Raw genomic sequence first — 21,654 nt, forward strand, 5'->3', positions numbered from 1 at the left:
CGGACTAAATTGTAAAATGTTTAAAAGTTAGGGGCAAAAATGTAAATTTTGTCATAATGTGTTTTTGGGCTGAATTGAATAATGTGATGATTAAATAGGTTAAATGTGGTATTATAGATCAAGAAAAATGAAGTTTGGGTCTAGATCGGGGGAAAACTAAAGTAGTTGACGGATAAATCCCTTCGGCCGTTTTTATAACCGAGGTAAGTTTGTATGTTAAATAAGCTTTACTTTAAATGTATTTTAAATGCTTTAATTTATGCATGACTTGTGTAATCAACCTTACGGACACATTTGACGACGATTTGGCAAGCGCAAAATCTCAATCGAACCTTAGGAATATATTAGGATACAAGTGACATGTCACTAGGGTTTTATTATTTGATCCAGGTGCTGGTCCTATACGTCCTACTGGTAGCTGAGCATACTGGCACATGTTGCGGTTACTTGACAGCTTGTATAAGCAGCAGCGAGTAGCTATGTCTTGACTGACAACTTGTGTGAGCAGGCACGTTGTTGGCTCATGAGTGAGCATGTATGTGATATGAGATAGAGCTAGCAATGGCTACATATGTGGCACCTTGTGTGCAAGGTTTCCTGGGTATCTAAATTTATTATTCCAAGTGGTTCATTAGGTACGATAACAATGATACTAAGTATGAAATTATTATGATATGGTACAACTATGTACTTTAAGCTTATGATTATTAATTTGTGAAATGACGATTTCAAGGTAAGTTCTGATAGAAGTGAATTATGATCATGAGGTTTTGATAAATTGCACTATCTTATGCTAAATTAGTTGCATGTTAATAAATGGTAAGGTTAGCTTATTTCTTTCTTACGAGATTACTAAGCTATATAGCTTACTTCGTTTTATTTCTATGTTTTATAGTGCCACCAAGCTAGCTTGGATTGGAGATCATCAAAGATTGCATCACACTATCAAATTGTTATTTTGGGTACCGATGATTTTAAACATTTTGAGAATATGGCATGTACAGGGGCTTGGTCATTTTGTCATATCTGTCATTATGAATTTGGCCAAATGTATTGGCTTGTAATTGTCAAAGGCTTGATGAGGTATTTGGCCACGTAACTTGGCTCATTTTGGTTGAATTGGTTGTAAGCTTATATATATATATATAAATGCATGCATGTGCAACTATTTCTTGTGTGATGTGGTTTATAAGTGCTTGATAAATGGTTGAATGTGGCTTAAAGGGTTTGTTGTTGAATGGTTAAGATTGGCTCATTGGTATGCTAGGAAAACTAAAAAAAATTATGCATGTTATGGATAGCCATGTTGAAACTTGTGGAATGTGAGTTGGTGTGATTTGGTTTGGTAGAATATGATGTTGAAAACATGTTGAGTGTGGATAATGAAATGACATGAATTGGCCTTATTTTGTAGATGTATTGGTTGTCCAAGTGTGCTACGAATTATGCCTTGATCTTGTGCATGTGTTGGTGTAAACGAGGGTGACAAATGGCTTGGTAAATAGCCTTTATTTTGTCTACATAGGTAGATACACGGGCTTATGTCTAGGTAGTGTGTGACACACTGCTTGTCCCATAGGCATGTGTTTTGGCCGTGTGTCCCCTGCACCTTAATTTTGAGAAACAAAATGCTCAGAATTGAGCACACGGGTGTATGTCTCAACCATGTGAGGGACACAGCCTCAGGCACGAGCGTGTGTCCCAGGCGTGTGAAGTTTGCACCTATTTTATGAAAATTAAATTGACAACACGGCCTAGCATATGGGCGTGTGACTTGGTCGTGTGATCTCAATTTGTTCATGCATTGCAAAATAGAGCTTTACATGGGTTAGGGACACGGGCGTGTGTGACCACAAGGCCTGCCCACATGGGGGTGTCCCAAACCATATGGGCATATGACTCCTGTTCAAAGCAAAAATTTTCTAAATTTTTTAAAATTTCTTGAGTTGTCGGTTTAGTCTCGGACCATTTCCAAAGCATGTTTTGGACCTTGTAGGCTTGTATTAGGGACATTATGATTGAATAAAAATGGTTTTAATTTGGATGCAAATTTATGACCCAATTTGTATGTTTGCTTGCGATGTAAGTCTAGTAATGCCTCATATCCTATTCCAACATTGAATACGGGTAAGGGGTGTTACATTTAATGGTATCAGAGCTATGGTTTAGTTGATTCTTGAACTAATGTATCATGTATGAGAGTTTAGCTATACATGCCATATTTAATTTGTAATAGTGTGACGACTCTTGACAATTTGAATTGTGTTTTCATCTAGTAAATGGATCCTAACCGAGAGGTAGCTGATGATGTTGAAAGTAATGCGCTGGCTCCCGTCGAAGGGGCAACGCGATCTAAAAGTAGACCAGTAATAGTTATTCAGGGGGGAGAGGCTAGAGAAGGCTTCTTCCAAAGGATGAGTGAGTGGTTTGCATAGTTTGCTCGAACAAATTCGGCTGCCCAACATCCTCTACCCCTACCTAGCCCCCAATCTATTCTCATAGCTCCCCAAGGTGTGGAATTGTTAAGACTGAACAAGCCTCCAGTTGATAAGATTCGAAAACAAGGGGCTGAAGAATTTAGAGCCAATGTTGACGATGACCCCGAGGGAGCTGAGTTTTGGCTTGAGAACTTTATCAGGGTATTTGATGAGCTTTCTTGCACACCGAATGAGTGTTTGAAATGTACTATATCACTTCTGAAGGATTCGGCATATCGGTGGTGGAATACTCTTGTATCAGTGGTACCGAGAAAAAGGGTTACCTAGGAATGCTTTCAAGATCAGTTCAGAGAGAAATATATCAATCAACGGTTCATTGATCAGATATAAAAAGAGTTTTTAGAGCTGAAACAAGGTCGTATGTTTGTGACTGAATATGAGTGAGAGTTTGTTAGGCTCAATAAGTATGCTTGGGAATGTTTTCCACCGAGGCTATCATGTGCAGGAGATTTGAAGATGGGTTGAATGAAGTTATCAAACTGCTAGTTGGGATTTTAGAGTTGAAAAATTTTTTTGTGTTATTTGACCGAGGTTGCAAAGCCAAAAATTTGAGCAAAGAACAGAGAAAGGCTGAGTTTCAGGCTAGAGACTCAAGAAAAAGACCGATAAATAAGTCATTTCAATCTCTATCAAAGAAATCAAGGGATTTGTATACTCGTTCTAATGTTTCAGCTGGGTATCCCAACAAAGATCGTGGGAAGTAGTATTTGAGCTCTAAGGTCCAAACTATGTCAATAGCGAGCATTGGTAATGCTAGGTCTAATAGACCTGAATGTCAACACTGTGGTAGACGACATCCCAGTGAATGCAGCATGAATAACTGGGCTTGCTTCAAATGTGGCTCCCAAGATCACTTCATTCGAGATTTCCCTAAAATGACTGAAAAAGATAATTTTCAAAATGCAAGGCTGAGTAACACTGCCACTAGAGGGAGGCCACCGAGAAAAACTGGAAGTGGGAACAGTAGTAGAGGTGTAATGAAAGAGTTAGCTGCGAGATCAGAGGTCAGAGCACCTGCTAGAACCTACGCTATTAGCCCTCGCGAAGATGCGTCATCCCCTGATGTTATCACTAGTACATTTTCTCTCTATGATACTAATGTAATTGTATTTATTGATCCTGGATCGACTCCTTCTTATAATTGCATGATTTGGTATCTAGTAAGAATTTGCCTATTGAGTCTACTGAATATGTGATTAAAGTTTCGAACCCCTTAGGAAAATATGTTCTAGTTGATAAAGTTTGCAAGAATTATCCTTTAATTATTCAGGGTCATTATTTTCTGGTCGACTTAATGCTTTTACAGTTTGATGAGTTTGATGTAATTCTTGGAATGAATTGGTTGACTTTACATGATGTCATAGTGAATTGTAGACGAAAGATTATTGAATTGAAATGTCAAAATAATGAAATTCTTTGAATTAAACCGGATATGTTGGGTGAGTTGCCTATTGTGATATCGTTGATGTCGGCTCAGAGGTATGTAAGAAAAGGTTGTGAAGCTTATCCTGCGTATGTGTTGAACATGAAAGTGTCCAAATAAAAAATTGAATAGGTACCGGTAGTTTATGAATACCCAAATGTGTTCCCAGAAGAATTGCCTTGATTACCATCAATCAGAGAGGTTGAGTTTACTATTGATTTAGTACCAGGAATTTCTCCAATATCGATAGCTCCGTATAGAATGGCTCAGATGGAATTAAAAGAATTGAAGTCTTAGTCGCAAGAGTTGATAGATAAGGGTTTTGCGAGACTGAGTTTTTTACCCTGGGGTGTACCAGTGTTATTCTTCAAGAAGAAAGACGGATCGATGAGACTTTGTATTGATTATCGTCAACTTAATAAGGTTACAATAAAGAACAAGTATCCTTTTACCAAGAATTGACGATTTGTTCGACCAGTTGAAAGGGGCAATAGTGTTCTTGAAGTTAGACTTGAGATCAGGCTATTATCATTTGAGAGTTAAAGAGTCAGATGTACCGAAGACCACGTTCAGAACGAGGTACGGGCATTATGAATTTCTTGTTATGCCATTTGGGTTAACTAATGCTGCTGCAATTTTTATGGACTTCATGAATCGAATCTTTAAACCGTATTTAGATAAATTTTTGGTTGTTTTTATTGATGACATCCTGATTTATTCCCGAGATAAGTCTGAGCACGTTGAACATTTAAGAATCATATTGCAGACTTTGAGAGATAAGAAATTGTTTGCTAAATTTAGCAAAAGTGAGTTTTGGCTCTGAGAAATTGGATTTTTGGGATACATTGTTTCAGCGAAATGTATACGGGTTGACCCGAGTAAGATTTCGGCAGTTGTTGATTGGAAACCACCGACAAATGTATCTAAAGTTAGAAGCTTTTTGGGTTTGGCTAGTTATTATCGATGATTTGTTAAAGGATTTTTGATGATTCCTACACCTATGACCAAATTGTTACAAAAGGATGTGAAATTCGAGTGGTTTGAGAAATTTCAAAAGAGTTTTGAACAGTTGAAAGTGTTGTTGACTAAGGCACCGGTGTTTGTGGAACCTAAGCTGGGAAAAGAATTTGTGATTTTCAACAACGCATCATTGAATGGTTTAGGTTGTTGTTGATACAAGAGGGTAAAGTGATAGTTTATGCCTCAAGACAATTAAAACCGTAGGAAAAGAATTATCCTACGGACAACTTGGAATTAGCTGTTATTGTGTTTGCTTTAAAAATTTGGAGACACCATTTATTCGGTGAGAAGTGTCACACCCCTATCAATCACAAAAGTTTGAAGTATTTAATGACTCTGAAGGATTTGAATTTGTGACAACAAGGGTGGCTTGAACTATTGAAAGTTATGAGTTAGTGATCGACTATCACCCGGGGAAAGAAAACGTAGTAGCAGATGATTTAAGTAAAAAGTCTTTGTTTGCTTTGAGGGCAATGAACACACTGTTAGCCTTATCTAATGATGGATCGATTTTTGCCAAGTTGAAAGCTAGACCGGTATTTCTTCAACAAATTTACGAAGCTCAAAAAGGTGACAATAAGTTACAAGATAAGAGAGTTCAATGCAACTCGAATAGTGATTTAGAATATCAGATTAGATCTGATGATTGTTTGGGGTTCCGAGGAAGGATTTGTGTACTAAAAAATACTGAATTGATTCAGAAAATTCTTCATGAGGCATATAATGGTTGTCTATCTGTCCATCCTGGAAGTACAAAGATGTATAATGATTTGAAGGAATTGTATTGGTGGTCAGGCATTAAATGAGACATTTCAGAGTTTGTAACGAGATGTTTGATTTGCCAACAAGTGAAGGCCGAACATCAAGTACATTCGGGTTTACTTCAGCCTGTGATGGTACCTGAGTGGAAATAGGATAGAGTTACGATTTATTTTGTATCAAGGTTACCTCTGAATCCAACAAAAAAGATGTTGTATAGGTCATTTTTGATAGATTGACGAAATTGGCTCATTCCATTCAGATACGTACTGATTATTCACTTGATAAACTAGTTGAATTGTACATTGCTGAAATTGTTAGATTGCATAGAGTGCCTACTACTATTATTTCGGATAGAGATCCAAGGTTTACGTCACGATTTTGGAAGAAATTACGAGAAGCGTTGGGTAAAAATTTGAATTTTAGTACTGCGTTTCATCCACAAACCAACAGTCAATCTGAGAGAGTGATTCAAATTCTCAAATATATGCTTCACTGTTGTGTTTGAGTTCGAAGGTAGTTGGGAAAATATCTATCATTGGTTGAATTTGCTTATAACAATAGTTATCAATCGAGTATAAAGATGGCACCGTATGAAGCACTATATGGCCGCAAGTGTCGAACTCCATTGTATTGAATCAAACTTAGTGAGAAACAGATTCACGGGGTTGATTTGGTTAGAGAAACCGAAGAGAAAGTGAAAGGAATTCGTGATTGCTTGAAAGCAGCTTCGGATTGATAGAAATCCTATATAGATTTGAAATGGAAGGATATTCAATTTCAGGTTGGTGTAAAGTGTCTCTGAAAGTATCACCGTGGAATAAAATTCTTAGATTTGGTCGCAAATGTAACAATCCGATTTTGGGGCTAGTCGAAACAGTGGTTTTGGGAACACGAATCTGACGTAGAAAAATCCATTTTATTTGTATTTTTATGGTCTATAGTTTTATGGAACTATTCTCTGAAAATCTCGTTCGAAAATTTTGACGTTTGGGCACTCAATTTAGTCAAAAGGACTAAATTATAAAAGGTACAAAAGTTGAGTTCTACTTGTTAAAGGTGTGTAATTGCTATGAGATTTAAAATTGAAGGTCCTTAGTTGGTAATTAGACCATTGGATAAGTTAGTGGACAAAAATAGACATGGAAAGGTACAATTTCAAAGTTATGCATTAAGGGCATTTTGGCCATTTAGTAAATTAAAGAATAAAAAGGGAAAATCAAGTCAAAATTTGTGTCCATCTTCTTCACCTTGGCCGAATTTTACAAGGAGACCATAGCTAGGGTTTCTTCAACTTTCAAGCTTGATTGTAAGTACATCCTAGCCCCGTTTTTAATACTCTTTACATTTTTGAAGTCCTCGTAACCCGGTTTACCTATTTCTACTATTATTTTGAAGTAGGCTTCATGTTTAAAAATTTACTTATGTAGGCTTCATGTTTAAAAAATTATTTATGTGTGACAAGCATGTATTTTGATGTTTGATGGAAGATATTGTATGTTTAAGGTGTGATAAACAACTTTTACTAAGTGATTTTTAGTGAAAATGTATAAAAAGGACGTATTTGTAAAATTTGTAAAAATGGATAGTAGAAACGTGATTTGATGAAAAATGTGGGATGTTATGAGAATGATTTAGGTTCGGCTAGGCTTGGATAACAAAGAAAATGGATACATTTCATTTTACGAGCCTAAGGACCAAAATGTAAATATGTCAAAATTTAGGGGCAAAAATGTAATTTTTCCATAAATTGATTTTTGGACAGCATCGAGTAGTGTGATAATTAAATAAGTTAAATTTTCTATTATAGATTAAGAAAAACGGAGTTCGGACCTTGATCGGGGTAAGAACAAGGTTATTGACGATTAGGTCCATTTCCTACTATTTTGTACCAAGGTAAGTATGTGTGTAAATAAAGGAAATGTTATACTTGTATTGTTATATGTTTTACACATGAATTGTATAAATGATAATGTGGATACATTTGACGACAAAATGACAAGTGAGAAATCCCATTTTGAACCTTAGGAATAGTTTAGGATACAAGTGACATGTCACTAGGAAACCATGTGACATGTACGTCCTTCCGGTGGCTAGGTATTCCAGCATGTGTTGCGGATACTTGATAGCTTGTGTGAGTAGCCCGTGTAATTACGTCTTAACGACAGCTTGTGTGAGTAGGCCCGTGATTAGCTCGTGTACGAGCCCTATGTGTTATGAAATATGATGTAGCATTGGCTACATATGTGGCACTTATGTGCAAGATTTTAGTGTATCTGATAGTATTCCGAGTGTTCAATAGGTAATCCGATGAGTATGTCAAAGATGACAAAGTATGTGACTATGTTACGAGTTGGTACAGGTATGTATCTAAAACCCATGAGTATGAACTTTGGTATGAGATGAACTCTCGGTAAGAATGGTAATGAGTAAGTTATGCCTAAGATACATGATGATACTTATGTTAACTTATATTGAGTAGTTATATGATTAATGAATGATTTATGTTGCTTATTATTTGCATGCAAACTTACTAAGCTTTAAAACTTACTCCTCTTTTCTTTCCATTCCTCATAGTGTCGCCAAGCTAGCTCAGAGATCGAAGGTCATCGGAGCTCGATTCATATTATCAAACGATTGTTTTGGTTATACTTGGTTTCAATATTTTGAGTATGGCATGTATAGGGACTTGGTCATTTTGTTATATGCCATATTGTTAATCTAAATGTGTTGGCATTGTTATGGTTAATGATTCATTTTGTATATGGCCATTGGAAGTTGGTTAATATTAATTTTATTGGCCATTGGTCTGTTTATGTGATGATTCATATCATGAATATGAAATTCGCATGAATGGAAAACAAAGTATGTGATGTTTATGCATGATAGATGTTAGTATGTGCAAATGATGTATTGATATATTGTTGTGGCTGAATTGGTTGAATGTATATGCTTGGGAATGTGGTATGTTTTATGGTTTAGGTTGGTGCAATGTAATGGTGGCAAAATGGCTTGATACATAGCCTTATTTTTGGCCACAAGGGCAGAGACACGGTCGTGTGTCTCAGCCGTGTGAAGGACATGACCTAGGGACATGGGTGTGTGTCCAGGGCGTGTGAAGTCTGCACCTATTTTATGAAAAATTTCAAAAATTAAATTTGCCACACGGCCTAGCACATGGGCTTGTGACTTGGTTGTGTGACTTCTTTTGTTGCATGACGTCATAAATAGAGAGTTATACGGGTTAGAGACACAGGCGTGTGACCACACGGCTTGCCCACACGGGCAAGTCCCAAGCCACATGAGCGTGTGACCCTGTTTTGATGAAAATTTTTCTATGTGTTGTAGAATTTTTCTAAAGATCTCAGTTTAGTCTCGAACCACCTCCAACGTATGTTTTGGGCCCCGTAGACTCATTTTAGGGACGATATGATTATAAATAGAAAGTTTTAAATTTGGATAGAAATTTATGCCTCGGTTTTGTATGTTAGCTCTTATTTAAGTCCGGTAATGCCTCGTACCCTATTCTAGCGTTGGATACGAGTAAGGGGTGTTACAGCAAAGGCAAGTTGAGTTCGCGTTTCATTGGGTTGTATGAGATTATTGAAAGAATAAGGCCAATGGCATATTGACTAGCCTTGCCATCGAAATTAGAAAGGATCCACAATGTACTTCATGTGTTGATGTTGCGACGATACCGATATGATCCTTCGCGTGTGATTTCTCTAGCAGAGATTGAGATTAGACCCAATATTACATATGGTGAAGAACTGATCAAAGTGTTAGCTTGAGAGGTTAAATAGTTGAGGAACAAAAGCATAGCTCTAGTGAAAGTATTGTGGCAACGACACTGGCTCGAAGAGGTTACGTGAGAACCCGAGGAAGCTATAAGAAAATAGTACCCTAACCTCTTTTCTGGTAAGATTTTCAGGGACAAAAATCCCTAAAGGGGAGAGAGTTGTAACAGTACATTTTTGGGTCAAATCGGAATGTGGTTTCAGGACCACAAATCCGAAGTAGAAATGTTTGTTTTACAATTTCTTTAAGGTCTACAACATGATAGAATAATTATGTGAAAATTTCGTTAAGAAATTTTATCGATTGAGTACTCAATTTGACTAGAAGGACTAAATTGCAATATGTGCAAAATTTTTATTTTATAGGCTAAAGGTAGTAAATTGTTATGAAATTCTAAATTAGAGGTCTTTCAATAGTAATTAGATCATTATACTATTAAGATGGACAAAAATGGACATGGAGTAGGTAAAACTTCAAAGTTTAAGCAAGGGGTAAATAGGTAATTTGGTACATAAAGCCAAAATAACTAAATAAAAGATGTCAACTTCTTCAATTTAGTCCCTTATAGCCATAATTTTTGGGGAAACCATAGCTAGGGTTTTGGCCAAGGTTTCAAGCTTGATTGTAAGTCCGTTCTTGTAATAGCCCGTTTTTGGTCAAATCAGAATAGTGGTTTCGGAACCACAAATCTGAAATCAAAATAATTATTATTAATTTAATGTTTACAGTATGATATCATGTTGGTGTGAAAATTTTGTTAAGAAATTTTATCGTTTAATTGCTCAATTTGATAAAATGGACTAAATCGCATAAAGCGTAAAACTTGAGTTCCAATAGCTAAAGGTGTCTAATAGCTATAGAACCTTAAATTAAAGGTCCTTAAATGGAAATTAACCAATTTGAGAGTTAGTGGATGATAGTGAAGTGGTATTTGAAGGTTGTTAAGGTTAAAATAGTAATTTGATTAATTAAGTAAAATAAATAAAACACAAAATAAAGAAGATTAAGAAGAAACTAAGGTTCTTCATTCGGTTAAGTTAAATTCAAGCAATTAGGTATGTGTTTTGTCACGTTTTTAATGATTTCTACGTTTTTGAGATCGTTGCTTCATATTCTAGCTAGCCCGTACCTTAAATTTTATAACTGTTAAAGATTTATCATGTTGTCATTGTTGAATGCTTAAGTAATTTGATTATTTATGATAGATTTGGATGGTTTAATGTTAGATTAATAGCTTTTGTAAAGTGATTTTTGACAGAAATGTCAAAAAGGGGTTAAATTGAGAAAATGTGAAATGTGGTGGTTAAAAGTGTGAATAAATTGAAAATATGGGCTACTAATAACATGTATTAAATTAGGCTAAGCATGGGTTTGTACTAAATTGAATGAATTTGCAATTTTATGTGATAAGGACTAAATTCTAAAATTTTGAAAGTTTAGGGGAAAATGTGTAACATAGCCCTAATATGTGTTCTGTATTGAATTGAATAAGTAGAAGAATAAATAAGTTGATTTTGATTACTTATAGATCAAGAAAAGAAGAATTTGAACTTGGATCGGGGAAAAAGCAAAGTAATTGAATAGTCAGTCCGTTTCGTCATTTCACTACACGAGGTAAGTTCGTATAATTGAACTTAAATGTGTATTTATTTATTTGATGGATGAAATTTAGAGATTAATTAAATGTGGAGATTTGGAATTAAATGCACAATCTAAGTAAGGCAAGTTGCTATATAAGACCATAGTTGGGCTATGGCAATTGGATAATAAGACTATAACCGGGTTATAGCATATGAATGTACAACCATGGTAGGGCCTTGGCAACGTATGTGTCAGACCATAGTTGGACAATGGCATCAAAAAATTGAAGTAGTTGTATCGTAAGCATTTATAAGCTCAAAGTGATTTGGCAAGGGAGTTGGTGATAAATAGATATGTATCGGTACAGGTATGTACTGAAAACTATTCATGTAACGAGATAGAAGAAGTTGAGGACTTATGAGTTACGGTATAGTTAAACTTTATGTTAGCTCATTGATTGATACTTTAAATGTTAATTATGTTATCCCTTTTGAAATGTTAACGAATGTTATGATTATTTTATATTTACATATGAACTTACTAAGCTTTGTAGCTTACTTTGTTTAATTTTCGATGTTTTATAGTTTTACGAAGCTAGCTCGAATCAATGGATTGTCAGAGCCTTCATCGCACTATCGGACATCTATTTGGTACTTTTGAGTTGTGTAATAATGGTATATGGCATGTATAGGCTAGTGTCATTTTGGTATGTTTTATAGACATGTATTTTGTCCATTTGAGTTGGCATATGAAGATGAATTTGATGAATTTGATGATGTTTATAAATATGCAAATGGTTCTATTTTGAGTTTGGTAATTTGGGAAGTTATGTGTTTCTGAATTGGTGCTTGATAATATCTGTATGGAATGGTTTAGTTGATTGAATTGAATATGTGAATTAGGTATGAATTTAGATGGGAAATTGTAGCATATTTGTGCCATAAAATGGTACCATTTGAGCATGTTGCGGTATGTGCAAAATGGGTGGCAAAATGGCTTGGTAAATAGTCTATTTTTGTCCACACGGGTAGAGAAACGGGCTTGTGTCTCAGCCGTGTGCGACACATGGTTTTGTTACACGGTCGTGTGTCCCTCGATGTTGAATTTGAAAACAAGTTAGTATGCTCCACATGGCCTCCCACATGGGCATGTGACCTGGCCGTGTGGCATAAGTCAGTATACCTTACAGGTTAGACACGGCCTAGTAAATGACCTTGCACATGGGCGTGTAAGACCATTTTTAGGTCACACGGGCTATCCACATGGGTGTGTGTGTTGGTCATGTGACCCAAGTCAGAGAGTTATACGGGGTCAGACAGAAGTTGGGTCTCAGCCATGTGCTCCCATTTCGAATGTCCACACGACCTGTGACACGGGCGTGTCTCACACGGCCTGGCCACACAGACGTGTGTCCCCTGTTTTGAGAAAAATTTTCTAAGTTTCGTGAAAATTTCATAAGTTATCAATTTAGTCCTGAACCGCTCCCAAAGCATGTTTAGGGTCTCGTAGGTTCGTATAAGGGATAAATTGATTGAATTTGTATGATGAGTGTATGAAATGATTGAATGTATGAGAAAAGTATGTTTATATGTATTGTAAGTCCAGTAATGCTCCGTAACCCTATTTTAGTATTGAATACGGGTGAGAGGTGTTATATTTATTGGTATCAAAGCTATAAATTAGTCAATTCTAGGATTAACGTAGCGTGTGTGTGAGTCTAGCTATACATGCCATATATAACCTGTGATAGTGTGATGAATCTTGACATTATATACTATATTTTCGTATAGTAATGGATCCCGAACAATCTATAGTATATGATGTTGAGAGTAATGCGCCAACTCCTGCTCAAGGGACAGCGCTATCCGAATCTAGACCCGTGTCGAGTAGTCACGGAGGTGAGGCTAAAGAAGCCTTTTTCCAGATGATGAACGAGTGGTTCTCTCAATATGTCCGAACAAATCTGGCTATTCAACAACCTCCACCCCCACCAAATCCTCAACCAATCCCCGTAGTTCCTCTAGTTATTGATTCAATACGATTGAACAAGCTGCCAGTCGATAAATTCGTAAGCATGAGGCTGAAGAGTTCAAGGCTAATGTTGATGATGACCTTGAGAGAGTCGAGTTTTGGCTCGAAAATACGATCCGATTGTTTGATGAACTTTCCTACACACCGACTGAATGTTTAAAGTGTGTTATATCCCTTTTGAGAGACACTGCATACCAGTGGTGGAAGACATAAATATTTGTGGTGCCAAGAGAGAGAGTCACCTGGGAGTTCTTTTAGACCGAGTTCCGAAAAAAGTATATAATTCAACGATTTCTGGATCAAAAGCATAAAGAGTTTTTAGGAATGAAACAAGGCCGCATGACTGTAATAGAGTATGAGAGAGAATTTGTGCAGTTAAATAAATATGCTCGAGAGTATGTTTCTACTGAAGAGATAATGTGCAAGCAGTTTGTTGACGGCTGAACGAAGATATTAAAATTTTGGTCAGGATATTGGATTTAAAAGAATTTGTTGTATTAGTTGAGCGTGCCTGCAAAGCTAAAGAACTGGGCAAAGAAATGAGAAAGGTTGATTCTGAAGCTAGAGATTCGAGAAAGAGATTAATGAATAAACCCTATCTCTCTTGATCAAAAAATCTAGATATTCGTATAGTCGATCAAATGCATTAGTGGAATATTCTAATAGAGATCGTGAAAAGTAATTTATGAGTTCGAAAACTCCAACTACATCAATGGCAAGTGCGAGTAATGCTAGACCGAATAAACCTAAATGTGGATGATGTGGAAAACAACATTTTGAAGAGTGTAGAATGAATGATAAAGCCTATCTTAGATGTGGTTAACACGAACACTTCGTTCAAGATTGTCCTGAGTTAGATGAGAAAGATAAATCTCAGAATGCAAGACAAAGCAACACTACTGCAAGAGGCAGACCATTCCGTAATGTTGGAAATGTGAGTGGTGGTAGAGGTGCAACACGAGATACTGCTGTGAGATCAGAGGCTAGAGCACCTGCTAGAACTTATTCTATTCGCGCTTGTGAAGAAGGGTCATCTCCAAATGTTATTACCGGTACATTCTCTCTTTATGACACTAATGTAGTTGCATTGATAGACCCTGAATCAACTTATTCATATATATGTGTGAACTTAGTGTCTAGTAAGAATTTACTTGTTGATTCTACTGAGTTTGTTATAAAAGTATCGAACCCTTTAGGCAAATATGTCCTGGTTGACAAAGTTTGTAAGAATTGTCCGTTAATGACTCGGGGTTACTGTTTTATGGCTAATTTGATATTGTTGTCGTTTGATAAGTTTGATGTTGTTGCCGTTTGATAAGTTTGATGTTATTCTAGGTATGGACTGGTTGACGTTGCATGATGCCATAGTAAATTGTAGACGAAAGACAATTGAGTTGAAATGTCAGAATAATGAAACACTTCGTATTGATTCAAATGATTTGAATGGTTTACCAACTGTAATCTCGTCGATGTTATCTTAGAAATATGTGAAAAAGTGATGCAATGCATATCTTGCATATGAACTTGATACAAAAGTGTCAAAAACAAACCAGTTGTTTGTAACCATTCAAATGTGTTTCCAGAAGAGTTACCAAGTTTGCCACGGATCAGAGAGGTTGAATTTTCTATTGATTTAATACTAGGAACTTCATTGATATCGAAGCTCTGTATAGAATCGCTCTGACAGAGTTAAAAGAATTAACTGATAGAGGATTCGCGAGACCTAGTTTCTCGCCCTGGGTGCACCAGTATTGTTTTTAAAGAAAAAGGATGGTTCTATGAGAATGTGTATAGACTATCAATAGCTCAACAAAGTGACAATCAAGAGTAAATATCCTCTACTGAGAATTGATAATTTGTTTGATCAGTTAAAAGGAGCTACAGTGTTTTCAAAGATTGATTTGAGATCTGGTTATTATCAGTTGCGAGTTAAAGACTCAGATGTGCCAAAAACTGCGTTCAGAATGAGGTACGAACATTATGAATTTCTTGTTATGCCTTTTGGACTAACTAATGCTCCTGCCATTTTTAGGGATTTGATGAATCGGATCTTTAGATCGTATTTAGATAGATTTGTTGTTGTGTTCATTGACGACATTTTGATCTATTCATGATATGAGTCTGAGCATGCGAGCATTTGAAAATAGTGTTACAGACCTTGAGAGTTAAACAATTGTTTGCAAATTTTATTAAATGTGAGTTTTGGCTCCGAGAGGTTAGATTTCTGGGGCATATCGTTTCAACCGAAGGTATTAGAGTTGACCCGAGCAAGATTTCTGCAGTTGTTGACTAGAATTCACCTAAAAATGTATCCGAAGTCAGAAGCTTTCTGGGACTGGCTGGTTACTATCGATGTTTCGTTAAAGGGTTCTCGATGATTGCTATACCGTAAACTCGATTGCTTCAGAAAGATGTAAAGTTCGAATGGTTTGAGAAGTGTCAGAAGAGTTTCGAACAATTGAAAGCATTATTGATAGTGGCATCAGTTTTATACAGCTTGAGTCGGGTAAAGAATTCGTAATTTTTTGTGATGCGTCATTGAATGGTTTAGGTTGTGTATTGATGCAGGAAGGCAAAGTAATAGCTTATGCTTTTAGATAGTTGAATCCACATGAAAAGAATTATCCGACGCACAATTTAGAGTTGGCTGCGGTTGTGTTTGCATTAAATATTTGGCGACATCACTTGTTTGGTGAGAAATGCCACATTTATACAAATCACAAGAGCTTAAAATATTTAATGACTCAGAAAGATTTGAATTTCCGACAACGAAGATGGCTTGAATTACTAAAATATTATGAGCTAATAATTGATTATCATCTCGGGAAAGCAAATGTGGTTGCTAATGACCTGAGCAAATAGTCATTATTTGCTTTGCATGCAATGAATACACAGTTAGCTTTGTTTGATGGTGGTTCAATTATAGTTGTGTTGAAAGCGAGACCGTTATTTCTTCAGCAAATCTATGAAGCTCAGAAAAGTGATATTGAATTGAAAGCCAAATGAGTTCAGTGTGAGTCAACTTTTGATTCAAAGTTCCAAATCGAACCTGATGATTGTTTAATGTTCTGAGGAAGAATTAGTGTATCGAGGAATCTTGAGCTTATTCAGAAGATTTTAAATGAATCACATAATGGTTTTTTGTCCGTACATCCGAGAAGTACTAAAATGTTCAACGATTTGAAATAGTTATATTGGTGGTCAGGTATGAAACGAGACATTTCAGAGTTTGTATCAAAATGTTTAGTTTGTCAATAAGTGAAAGCCGAACATCAAGTGCCTTTAGGTTTGCTTCAGCCTATGATGATACTAGAGTGGAAATGAGATAGAGTGACGATGGATTTTGTATCAGGATTACCCATGTCTCCAAAGAAAAAAGTTGCAATTTGGCTGTCTTTGATCGACTGACAAAATTTGCACATTTTATTCCTGTACGTACAGTCTATTCACTTGATAAATTGGTTGAATTGTACATATCTGAGATTGTGAGATTGCACAGTGTGCCAATTTTGATTATTTCAAATAGAGATCCGAGGTTTATGTCACGATTTTGGATGAAATTGCAAGAAGCCCTAGGTACGAAGTTGAATTTTAGTACAGCTTTTCATCCACAAACTGATGGACAGTCTGAACGACTAATTTAGGTTCTCGAAGATATGCTCAGATGTTGTGTTTTACAATTCAAAGGCAACTGAGAGAAATATTTGTCTCTGGTTGAATTTGTGTATAATAATACTTTTCAATTGAGCATAAAAATGGCACCGTATGAAGCTTTGTATGGTCGCAAATGCGAAATCCATTGTATTGGTCTGAACTTAGTGAGAAACAGATCCACAAGGTTGATTTGGTTAGAGAAACTGAAGAAAAAGTGAAAGTAATTTGTGACTGTTTGAAAGAAGCTTCAGATCGTCAAAAATCAGATGCAAATTTAAAACGAAAGGATATTGAATTTCAAATTGGTGATAAAGTGTTTCTGAAAGTGTCCCTATGGAAGAAAATACTTTGATTTGGTCGTAAAGGCAAATTGAGTCTGAGATTCATCGGCCCGTATGAAATCATTGAAAGAATAAGGCCAGTAGTATATCAGCTATCTCTACCATCAGAGTTAGAAAAGATTCACAACGTGTTTCATGTATCAATGCTACGCCAGTATAGATCTGATCCATCACATATAATTTCTCTGTTTGAGATTGAAATTCAACCTGATATGACAAACAACAAAGAACCGATCAGAATTTTAGCCCTAGAGATCAAAGAGTTGTGTAACACCCCGTTCCCGATACCGTCGCCGGAGTCGGACACGAGGGGTTCGCAGACCAACTCTCATGTGTCACATAGACTATTTTTAACACAAACTGCGTCACTGTCACTTTAAAAATCATATCTCGAGTTCCAGAACTCGAAAACCTGTTCTGTAAATTTTCCCCAAATTTAAACTCATATATCCATCCTTGGATTTATTTCTAGAATTTTTGGTTGGGCCAATTTGTACAGTTTATTAGTTAAAGTCACCCCTGTTTCAGGGTTCGACTACACTGACCTTTGCGCATTACAACCTGCATATCTTCTTGTACAGAGCTTCAATGCTCATACCGTTTGTTTCTAACGAAACTAGACTCAAAGGGGAATCTCTACATATAAGGCATGACTTCTAGTTGTTTCTGGATAATTTATGGTAAATTTTCAAAGTCGAAATAGAGGATCCAGAAACCGTTCTGGCCCTGTCTCACGAAATCTTGAATATCTCTTAAATTACAGCTCATATGGTCATTTTGTTTCGTCCATATGAAAATAAACACATCAAGCTTCGATTACATAATTTTTTTAGCATTTAATTCCACTTCTACTATTTTTAGTGATTTTTTGATCTCACATCACTGCTGCTGTCCGCAACAGTTACTGCAGTAGACTATGCCAATTTCATGAATCTTTCCTTGGCCTTACTAATCATCCATCATACATGACACAAATTATGGCCACCTTATCAAAATTAAGGTTTCTAAGACTCGTGGCTATAGGTTTTAGCATCCCACTCAACCGACCACATAGGCCATTTTCACATGGCTTAAAATTTACAACCCAAAATTTCAACAAAACAAAATAGCCTATACATGCCAAATGTTCTCCTAGATCGACTAAGAAGACAATACCAAAGATTGCTCACCGGTGTGATGACTTCGTTGACGGTTCGAGCACAAAAAGGAGACGAGTCCAAGAGACCTAAAATGGGTGACAAGAAAACACCGAGTGAGTTTATAACTCAGGAAGTCATAAGCACTTCATAATTATCCATAAGCAAAATTCATCACAAAGTGAATCAATGAAACGAGGCTAAGTGTTTCATCCATACCGAACTATACCATAGTTCCTTAGACCTTCGGTTCAATCTCATACATTCACATTTCATATACTAATCAATAGGATATTTAAGGCATTTTATACATCATCTCATTTTCGCTACAATCATGCAAATAATGAAATTTCATCTATTCCACAATACCTTATTTACGTGACCGCAATTGTAATCATCACATAGGTACAAAACTTACCAAGCTCAACCCTGAGCGTGAACATAGAGCCTATTCGCCATGAGCTCAAGGTACTTACTCTTTCCGCTGTCCATGATCAACTCGATAAAGTCACAACCTCCATGTGAATAATCGATCGGAGATATACACATTAAGTTCGCACACATAGTGCTTAATAATCGATTTCCCACACTTAGTGCCATGTGATTTTAGCTCACACACATAATGCCATACAATTTAAGTTCGCACACTTAGTGCCATATATTTCAAGCTTGCACACTTAGTGCCAATCTTGTCACCGCGCCCACTTATTGCCCGCACACTTAGTGCCGAGACCAATCACTCTACACATTTCACTACCTTTTTACATTCAATAATGTCATTATTCCATACACATACATATCATCTCATCAAACACAATTGCATAGATATTAAGTTCATTTAAGTCAATACCAAATATATGCTTAATGACTTACTTGTATTGGGTGGAACAGTTCCCACTCGGCTACTCGATTGCTTTCTCCTTTCCTTTATCCAATTGTGGCCCTCTAAGCTCTTGAGCTAATTCAACAAATTTAACTTATTAAAGTCTCACTTGCTAGCTTATGGCGAATACACATATCATTAGCCCAATATCAAATAACTAAACACTTTAGTCAATTCTCTTTAACTATGCACACATTCGGCACTTTCATTCATCACTCTACCAAGCATGTGATGTTCAAACACAACCAACTCACATTCGGCCCTAGCTCATAACAAGGTAGCCGATTATCTAAGTCAAGAATAGGCATCAATATGCTTGCCTCTAACCGAATGCATGCACAACAAATTCCCCTCATGTGGCCGAATATGCATGTCCATGTTGAGGCCAATTATATACTTCAAAACCAAAACATCATCATATGTAAATGTACACCTTGAGATAGTCTATATGCCATACCAATGCATCATGTGCAAACATATATATATCTATGTACAAGAGCCGAATCTCAAGTTGATCATAACCACATATAAACATATATCCAAAACAAAAATTTTACCTATCATGCAATAAGCATAAATCATGCTTATGAACACACCATGGCCGAATACATCACAACCATACCCTTTCAAATTTCGGTCATGATTAAACAAAGAACTCAATGTCTTACTCAAGAATGCTAAAAAGAAAATTCAAGAGTAGTCAATCCACCATCTCATGCATCATTAACAAGCTTCACATTTAGCATGCAATGGCTTTAACACGACATCAACCTTGGCCGAATACCATTCCCATGACATAGCAAAGATTTGAACCATGGGCTAATATGAACATCAAGCTAGCAACTAAAACATGCATGAATCTCATGGCACAACCTCAAACATACCTTAATCTAGACACAAGTATGGCCAAACCTCCTCCTAATCCTCTTGCAAACCAAACATGAAGCAAAACTCCTTCCTTCTTAGAATTTTCAGCTCAAAGAAATGAGAATGGATGAAATTTTTTTTCTTTTCTTTCTCTCAACTCACGGCAAAAGGGGGACACTCACCTATTCTCTTTTTTTCTTCCATTTCTTTATTACCCATACTCCTTATTTTATTTTTTTCTACCATACACCATTGTCACAACATGTTTCATGACATGTTTTGCCCATCCTCCTTTTTCATGTCCGGCCACTTCATGTTAGGGGGGAATTGACATGCAAGTCCCCTCTTTTGAGTACATGCACTATTAAGCCACTTTACATATGCCTAGCACATTTCTAATTTTTTTTTCACATAAGTCCTACGTACTCCATTCACATGCAATAGACTAAATCGAAGCTTAAAAATTTTTGCACATTCATATTCACATATTCTAGACAATAAATATTACGGTCAAACATTTCGGTGACTCGGTTTAGCGGTCCCAAACCACTTCCGACTAGGGTCAATTTTGGCTGTCACAACTCTCCCCACTTAAGAAATTTTCGTCCCGAAAATCTTACCGTAAATAGGTTTGGGTATCGCTCTTTCATAGAGTTCTTGGGTTCCCAAGTAGCTTCTTCTATCCCATGTTTGAGCCATAACACTTTCACTAGCGGAACCGCTTGTTTATAACTCTTTCACTTCACGTGCTAGGATACGAATCGGTTCTTCCTCATAGCTCATATTGGCTTGAATTTCAACCTCTGATGGACTAATTACGTGTGATGGATCAGATCTATAACGTCGAAGCATTGAAACATGAAAGACATCGTGAATCTTTCCGAGTTCAGGGGGCAAAATCAATCGATACGCAACTGGACCGACTCGTTCGGATACTTCATATGGCCCGATGAACCTCGGACTCAATTTGCCTTACTGACCAAATCGAGTATCTTTTCCAAGGCGAAACTTTAAGAAACACTTTATCTCCCACCTGATACTCAATGTCTTTTCGTTTCAGATCTGCGTACGACTTCTGATGATCGGAAGCAGCTTTCAAACTTTCACGGATTACTAGAACTTTTTGCTCGGCATCCTTAACCAAAACAACCCCGAAGATTTTACCTTCACTAAGTTCAGTCCAGAATAATGGGGTACGGCATTTACGACCGTATAAAGCCTCGTAAGGCGCCATCTTAATACTTTATTGAAAACTATTGTTGTAAGCGAATTCAATCAAAGGTAAATACCGTTCCCATGAACCACTAAACTCAAGGATGCAACATCTCAACATATCCTCGAGTATTTGAATTATCCGTTCGGATTGACCATCGGTTTGGGGATGAAAAGTAGTGCTAAAATGCAGCTTGGTACCCAAAGCCTCTTGCAATTTCTTCCAAAATCGCGATGTAAATCTTGGGTCTCTATCCGACACGATAGAAGTAGGTACCCCATGCAATCGAACAATTTGGGAGACGTATAATTCTGCCAATTTATCAAGCGAAAAATCCGTGCGTACGGGGATAAAGTGAGCCGACTTAGTCAATCTATCCACAACAACCCAAACCGCATCTTTCTTACTTGTCGACACTGGCAACCCAGATACAAAATCTATCGTCACTCG

This window comes from Gossypium arboreum, chromosome 8, assembly GCF_025698485.1.
Source record: "Gossypium arboreum isolate Shixiya-1 chromosome 8, ASM2569848v2, whole genome shotgun sequence".
Classification (NCBI taxonomy): Eukaryota; Viridiplantae; Streptophyta; class Magnoliopsida; order Malvales; family Malvaceae; genus Gossypium; species Gossypium arboreum.